We start from the raw sequence: 8369 nt of genomic DNA, 5'->3' as shown, positions 1-8369 counted from the left end.
CACCTCTCCCCAGCTGGGGAGCTGTGTTCCCTCCATCCGGCTGCACCTGGAGCATCCCTCCCCCTGGTTTACCCCAGCAGGGTGCCAAGTCACAGCTCCTTCAGCCCCTGGGAGCTGCAGAAAGAGAGGAGAAGCAGTGTCAGGCCCCACCGCCCTCCAGCCCATGGGCAGAGGCAGATGCCTGCACAGGCCTGAAGGACACGGGGGCAGGACAAAGCCCCATGGGCCACAACAGGGGCTCTGCTCAAGCCATGGCTCCTTCTGTCCTGCCCCAGCAGCTGCTTTTGCCCTTCCCTTCTGGGGACCAAAAGGAGCCAAGGCTATGCAGGACATGGAAATCCCCATCCCCCTGCATCCCTCCCTTTCCCTTCTGGGGACCAAAAGGAGCCAAGGCTATGCAGGACATGGAAATCCCCATCCCCCTGCATCCCTCCCTCCCTGCCTGCAGGCGTGCTGCCTGCTCCCTGCCCAGGCCCTGCATGCAGGGCAGAGGCCGTTCACAGCCCGCATGGAGTGGACATGGCTGGGAACCTCTCCTGCCTGGGTGTCTGTGTGCCTGGGCCCTGGCCATAGGTCGTGGCACCACAACTCACCCAAAATCAACAAGGCAGGAGCCGGTGGGCCAGCTGAGGATGATGGAGGTGCTGTCCTCAATGCTGCCTTCCTCCTCTTCCTGTTCCCCTGCGGCCTCCTTGCTGCTGCTCAGCACCCACAGCTGGTCCAAGGCCAGGCAGAGCTGCAGACGCAGTGTGGTGCCACGTCTGCAGAGAGGAGAGGCAGGCAGTGAGCTGGAGGTGGCCTCTTTGGGGTCCCCCTGGGCTCCCCCTGTCCCCCACCTGCCCTTGGGACGGACATTGCTGCATCTGGCCCCAAGGTCCCAGGGCGTAGGACTGGGGCTAGGCTGTCTCTGCCCCGATCCCAGGGAAAGGGATGGGGGAAAGACAGTGGGGCTGTGAGGCTCTTACTGCAGCTTGGTCACCACCAGTTCCTCCTGGAGGAGGAGAAGACACCTCTCGCTCCTCTTGCGGCCCCGACTCAGCTGTACTGCTGCAACCAGCAGCGGCACAGCATCACCGAGAGCCTCCCTGCACAGCAGGGAGTGGTGGGCACGAGCAACACTGATCCTGTGGTGCCTGGCCATGCGCGTGTGTCCCCAGGCCATGGGAGAGCCCACCTGGAGCCGCAGCAGCAGTTGGCCTGGCCCATCCTGCCCGGCACAGGAGAATCAAACTCTCCATAGACCAAGGATGCAGCCCAGCCAGTGACAGCAAGTATGGGAAGTGGGATGCTGGTGTCAGTGCCTCAGCAGTGCTTCTCAAACAGATTTGGACTCGTCCCAGTGCTGCTCTGTGCTAGCACAGCTGCCTCCTGCTGCCTTGGGTGGCCATTGGCTCCAAGTGACCAACATCCCCACCCCAATGGAAAGTGGGAAGGGGCCTGGGGGGACACTGGGCTGGGGGTTCTCTCCCAAGTCTCCCTGACTTGCAGCGGGGAGCCCAGAGCAGGACACAGCAGAGGGGAACCATCGCCTCCCTCCACCTGCTGCCAGTGCTTTGCCTACTGCAGCCCAGGATGCAGTTGGCCACCTTTGCCCCAAGGGCTCTTTGATGGCTCCAAATTGGTCAACTTGGGGTCCACAATGTCGTGGTTTATATGGTTGCTCTATCACCCGATGCCTCCTCCCCACCTGGGAGGAAAGGAGATTCCTGGATTGAAATAGAAAGATATTTCATCAAATAAAATCATCATGATAAAAATAAAGTCATATTAATCACAGGAACAGTGTCAAATACACAGAGTTCTATTCAGCCAATATTGTGGGGGAGTAGGCCTCAAGGTTAGGATGGTAAACAAGTCCTTCTCCAGATCTCAGCCACACAAGAGGGAGCAGGAGGGAGAGGGAGAGGGAGAGGGAGAGGGAGAGGGAGAGAAGGACCATCCCCAGCAAACTCCCCGATTTCTAGTGAATGGGACACTTATGGTAAGAATAGTACTGATTGGTCTGCCTGGGCTCACCTTGGGGTCGACTCCTCTAGGTTTCTGCTCCCCCCAGCCTCTGCATCTCTTTTTCTCAAGACTTTGACAACTTTAAGCATCATGGCAACTACTGGCATACCAGGAGTGGCTGAAACTTATAACAAAGTTTCTGTTGCTTTTTAACCATGAAACAGATTGTTGTAGTCATTACAAAACTTCGGCTTTCCATCTCCTAGACTTTTGCAGGACCCGGGAAGCTCTTCACCCACTCTTCTGGAAAGATTCCAGGACTTCCACCAGCTCTGGAAGCTCTGACCCACTGGCAGCTTTGTGGAAGATCCCCTGTGTCGATGGCCCTTTCTTGCTGCAGATCAGCCAGCAGCTCCTGAGGGAGAGGCAGGAGGACAGTTGCTTAGCTGAGGAGATGCCTTCTAACAGTGGTGGCCAGAGCTTTACCCCAGGATCTTGCTTCTTTCTGGTGGTGAAGAGGCTAATCTCCCATCTCCAGAGCTTCTAGGGAAACTCCCTGCCTCTCCTGAGCATCCGGAGGGAGCCCTGGGAACCCCCTATCCAGGCTCGTCTACCCCAATGGGCTGGGGCAGCATGCTTTTCTCCCCATACAGGGCTGCCAGGGGCTGCCCAAAGAGCCCCTTGCTGCAGCCAGAGCCCGCCTGCCCTGGTGCCTGGGCAGAGGCTGGGCTTTGCCCGTCGGCGGGACAGCGGGACAGCCTGTGCCAGCCCTCGCCCTGCCTTCCTGCAAGCTGTGGGCAGCAGAGAGGCTCTGTAACCCTGCACAGCAACGTCCAGCAGCCATGGACCAGCAGTGTCCTTGCTCCTCCAGCTGACATCCTCCCTTGGACGTCTTAATGGTCACTTCACTGAAGAGAGATACTGACTTTATAGGCTCAGCCTGGTTATAGTCACGGGATTTATCTTCTGCTTGCTTCTCCGAGGCTGGATTTTTGTTAGAGCTGTTTTAGACTAGGTCCATACAATGCAACACTGATTCTGGTCAGGACCATTCCAGTCTCCAATCTAGTGGCTGCTGCTCATTGTCTGGAGGGAAGAAGGTAGCCTGAAACATCCTACTTAACACACAACTGTATTTTTATTGATAGGCAAATAGATTCTGTTTTTCAAACAGAAAAATCCTTTCTGTAAGTAATTTCACCTGTAGTTGGTACCACTTTCATAGCCCTCTCAGTCCTCTTCTGTGTAATTGTACAGGTACATGGCCATCCAATGGGTTAGCTTATGACCAGACAAGAGAGGCCTGAAGTCTTTCAAGTGGCTTCTTAGGAGCAGGCAAAGAAACCAGGAGACTTTTCAAGCACTCATGGTGCTGCAATCAGAAACACGTGTGAAGAAAATGTGTGGAGACTGGCTGCAGGGCAAGCGTGGGTCTGCCTCTTCCTGTCATGCCCGGACAAGTTACCATAATTTGTGGTTCTACTTTCTGGGCCAGTGGGATGAAGTTTGGGTATAACCTTGAGAACTTACCTGGTAAGAAACACAGAAGAAATAGTCCAGAACAAAACCTAAGAGAGGTGCAGTCCTGAGCATGTTCTTTATCGAGATGCTTTGAATACGTTCCCAGACTCCAGCACACAAAAAAAAAATAAAAATTGGGCAACCTGTGGAAAAAGGCTCAGAAGAGTGCAAATATTACTGTCATTTACCATAAGAAAAGGTGTATTTATTTCTGTTCTTCATTTGTTCTAGAGTTGTTCTACTCTACAACTACTGAGTACGAATTTTTTTTGCAAAGTACTAACACATCCCTGATTGAAAAACCAAACAAAAAATAAAATGAAAACACCTTGTTTTGGCATAGAATGGGCATTTGCCAGCAGGCAAATTAACTGAGTGCAGCAGACTTCCTGCTAGCATAGCGATAGTGCACAGTGCAGTTATTCCTTGGACTGTTCATGCTAGCTCAACCAATGGAATGTCCGTCTTGCCAGGATGATGCCGAATAAGAAATTTTACTCCCTGCATGCTCTATTAAGTTAGCCCATACTTGTTAGTTCATTTCTCTTGATGTCTGCTTGCAATTAATTGTATTGTGTTACAACTCACAGGAGCCTTACACTAAAGGGAAAGAAAAACAAAGCTTGAAGCCCTTTGTTACTCTAGTGAGTACTTATTTATGTGACTAATCCCGTGAAGTTGCTTTCATAATCGTTATTTAGCCAAGTTAGAAGTTACTCACATGAGTCAATTTACTCTCAAAGGTTTAGCATTGCTAAGGATTATATTGTTGTACTGAACAAGGTAGTACATTTTGGTTTCGATCTCAGCACCTTCTCTTCAATAAATAGAAGGCGGCTGATCTAGAGTGATTGTTGCTAAACAAACACCCAACTACCTGGAGTTTTGTTCTGCAGAACTAGTGTTAAAATCAGGGCTCATTCCACTTGGTGTCTGTCAAACATATAGAAGTATAAACCTTGCTTTTGTAAGACAAGCATGAAAGAGTTTGATTATCAGCCCTGATTTCCAGTATATAGTTCATCACAGGTTACGTACATCTTCTCCGTTAAAAGTCTAGAGGTGAAGTGGATGCTGTGTTGTGCTTTTTCTGTTTATTTATTTTTAGTTCTGTACAAAACAATCCCATGTATTGCAATAGATTGTGGCTAGTATGTACCCCCTTACTGTAGTCTCACTTGTAGATTTTGAATTAGTTGGGTTTTCTTCTATTAAGAAAGAGAAAACTTCAAATACCAACTGCAATTACCAAAATCCTGGCAGGCAGGCCTGTTGCTTTCTTTTGAGGAAAAAGACTGCAGCAAATTCTTGTATTCATAGGCAATAAACATCCATAGCTTTTAAGTAGGTGATTTTTAAACTATAAAGACCTTAGAATTAGGTGAACACATCTATGTTTTATTGTGCCTCACTCAATACTTTGTATTGTTTTATGTGAGGTATACATTTTTCATGGTCAAAATAAATTTCAGATATGTTCCATGTAAATATAACATTATTTGTAAAAGCTGAGAAACATGGAATGCTTAAAGCTTCATTCGGAGATATGATGGTAATCTACCTTAATCATAATTTTAATTAATACGTAGATCCTTATATATCGTTCCCAAAGCAAGTGAAGTGAGGTAGTGGTTAGATAACTCAGACAATTAAACACGAAACATACATTGTGAAGTTTTCAGGTGGCTGCTGTTGCTTCATAAGTCAAAATACCAGTGTTGTGGTTTAGGCCCAGTGCATAACTGAGCACCACGATGCCCCAAAAAAGGGCTAGTCAAAATAAGGACTGGGAGGGATTCTCACCACTTAAACAGGTCACAGGCAAAAGACAGACTCATCATAAGGAATTTAAAAAAAACAAAACAATTTTAATTTGTTACCAACATCAGAGTAGAACGATGGGAGATACAACCAGATCTTAAACTCAAAACACCTTCCCCCCACCCCTCCCTTCTTCCCGGGGTCAGCTTTTGTTCCCGGTTTCTTCACCTTCCCCCTCCCCCTTTGCCTTGAGGTGCAGGGGGTGGCAGTGGGGGTTGCAGTTGGTTCGTGCCGTGTGATCCTTCAGGAGTAGGGAAAAAAGAAACCTCAGCCCAATGTCTCTCTCTGCTTCCACGTGGCCCCCTTTCCATAGGGGAGATTGGAGATTATTTGACATACTGAAAATTATCGCAGATACGAGAGTAGATCTAAAGGCAATTTCTAGAAAGTTTTACAGATCTCTGGTGTTTATTGGAAACTCTGCAACGCAACAGAACTTAAAGAAAGCTGTTGCAAACCATCAGGTATAAGGCCATATGCTTCCCTCAGGCATGCAAAGACCTGATGCTTATTTACAAGGGTCAGCTGTTGCACACCTTTGGCGTCACCAAAGTGCTTTGACACATGCACCAGTTAATTTACGTGTGCTGTAAGACATTTGTGCATTGCCAAAATGGAGAAAATCCATCAGTGTAGGTTGATACCGGCTACAGCTCTGTAAGCAAACAAAGCGTACAGACTATTTTCCTCCTATGCAGATTTCCCTGCCAAAGGATGGGGCTCAGAAAAATCTGAAAGGGTGATAAAGTTACCAGTTACTAAACATGAAGGCGTCTAACCAGCCTAAAGCTCCCTTACAAAAACAATGTTTTCCTGCCTGAAAGATTCTTTTTGCTCACAGTTGACATCACAACCACTACCAGTATTTTGGCTGTTTTAGCTTTTTATGAGGGCAACCAGACATCAGCCTGACAGCAAAGACTAGCATAATGGGGATTGTAACTGGACAAGGACAATTACTGGAACTAGATCTATAGCTGGAACTTATGAAAATTACCCTCTGAACATAAAACGGAAGTCATCAGGCACTGCTATAGATGATTGCTGCTGTGCAGAAGTCCTATATGATTCCTTTGCTTAGCTTTGTGATACTGCAGTAAGATGCCACTGTTGTTTCCCTTACCTGCAGAACAAGTGAGTAGACTGGCAGGAGGTTGGTGAGGGTAGGTCTCATTGTCCAGTCCAGGTCACTGGAATAGCAGTTTCATAAACTGATGCTCCTGACTGAGATCTCCACTAGCAGGATCCTGGCTAGGTGATTATACTGCCTGACTCTTTCAAAGAGGAAGTTCACATTCGGTTTTGGAGCTCTCTTGACCAAGTTTGCCCATGACATTCTGCAGACCACTTGCCCATGAGGGTCATGGATGTGACATTTGATATTCAAGGTGCACAGGGAATGAGCGCTGTGCTCCCACAGGATGTCCAGCAGTTCATCAGAGGTGCAGTTATAATTTAAAGTCACGGTGACCAGACCGTGGAACTTGGACATAGTTTGGTGGAACAAGGGGCTGCTGTAGACAGCAAGGCAGAGACTGAAGAAATCCTCAATGTTGATTTCAGATACTAAACTTTCATTTGTCATGCAGCTCAGAAAATTCAGAAGCTCACAGCCTTCTTCTAAGGTTACTCTTGTTCCTTTTAAGTTGAGATAATCAAGCCATTTCCTCATTCTTTTCAGGAATATAGCTAAGTTCTTGATAAACTGAGCCCTGACCACATTTCTCCAGATCAAGCAGTCTAATTCCAGATACTTGATGCTCAGGGTTACTAGGCGACTGTTACACTTACCCAGGTGTGAAAGAAGACCTCTCATAGTCACTTGAAATTTTGGGGTAAAGGCAGTATCATAAGGATTTGATAACTGGATCTCGAGGGGCACCAAATACTTGGCAAATTTCTTGGCATACCACAGTGCACTTTGAAGCTCCAGTGTGTGTGCCCTTGATGGTCAGCCATAGAATGTGATGGTTCTGCTTTTCCAGAGGGATCTCAAGTACATGGCCCAATTCCATTTTTTACAGACCAAGGCAGCCTGAGATCTGTCCCTGTCATCTCACCAATGGCAGACATGCCTCAGACAGGCATCAGGTAAATGAGCCCAGGGGCTCTGCTCAGGTTCGCTGTCATCTTCCATTGAGAAGACAGTTTTTCACTTCTGAATATTGTGCCAAACCTAGATGAAGAAAGCTGTAAGTAGGTTTTTTGCCATTTCCAACAAAACAGGCTTCAAGCAAATGGATGAAAGTTTGCTCTTCACATTCAAAATCAACAATCCTTTCTTTGTACTCAAGCTGTCAGGGTCAAACAAACAAACAATCTAACATAAGACAAAAGAAAAAAATGAGTGAAGAACAATTACAGAACAAGCACAGGACAAATCTTTTAACTTCTTAGCCTTCAGTCTAGCTAAACAGTGAAATGGTACCGACTGCTGATAGAGCAGCCATAGCCTCTAGAAACATTTGTTTAGCATCCGCTGCAATGGCTGATGGTTGGTTTGTGGCCTGATGCCTAGTGTCTGCAAGTATCCACTGCTATTGTTGTAATCGAAAGAACAGTTTTATTGATTAAAGTAGTAAAAGTAGTTACAGTAGATATTCATTTAAACTGCAAAGTAGGTACTTACTTAGACTACGAAGTTAAAATTGAAAACATATGTGCATGAGTGCTTAGAGAAGGTATGTGTCATCGTTGAGACGGACACGACGATCTCTACTTTTAAGAGTACACAAAAGGCTGCTTCTTTATTACAAAAACAAACTCCTTATATATGTTAACCACAATATATGTTAATTCATGATTGGTTTATTCAGAGCCTGATGATATTTATGACTGGATGACCGTTTGTCTGTTGTAACTTCTCTCAGTTTCTTTCTTTGCAGTCTGGCAGTTTCTTTCTTTCACTCAGCAGTTCCTTTATCTTGTTGGCTCAGCTCTTCTCGGGACTTTCCAACCTCTTCATGGATACACTCGTATCTGTTCATGGATACACTGGTATCTGCTCAAGCTCAATGTTCAGCTCACACTGAGAACCCTCAGACCACCCGAGGTTTCCCACAGTTGGTGTTACTCAGCTG

General features: G+C 47.0%; 1 pseudogene; it reads right to left on the bottom strand.

The window, feature by feature from the left end:
• Window positions 1-2209: 2209 nt before the first annotated feature.
• LOC104535450 lies at window positions 2210-7426 on the bottom strand (annotated as a pseudogene).
• Between the last annotated feature and the right edge of the window lie 943 nt (window positions 7427-8369).

The sequence above is a fragment of the Mesitornis unicolor genome, unplaced genomic scaffold (genome assembly GCF_000695765.1).
Source record: "Mesitornis unicolor isolate BGI_N332 unplaced genomic scaffold, ASM69576v1 scaffold5493, whole genome shotgun sequence".
In the NCBI taxonomy this organism is placed as follows: Eukaryota; Metazoa; Chordata; class Aves; order Mesitornithiformes; family Mesitornithidae; genus Mesitornis; species Mesitornis unicolor.
The sequence above is the reverse complement of the archived record's forward strand: the minus strand, read 5'-3'. Positions and strand labels throughout refer to the sequence as shown.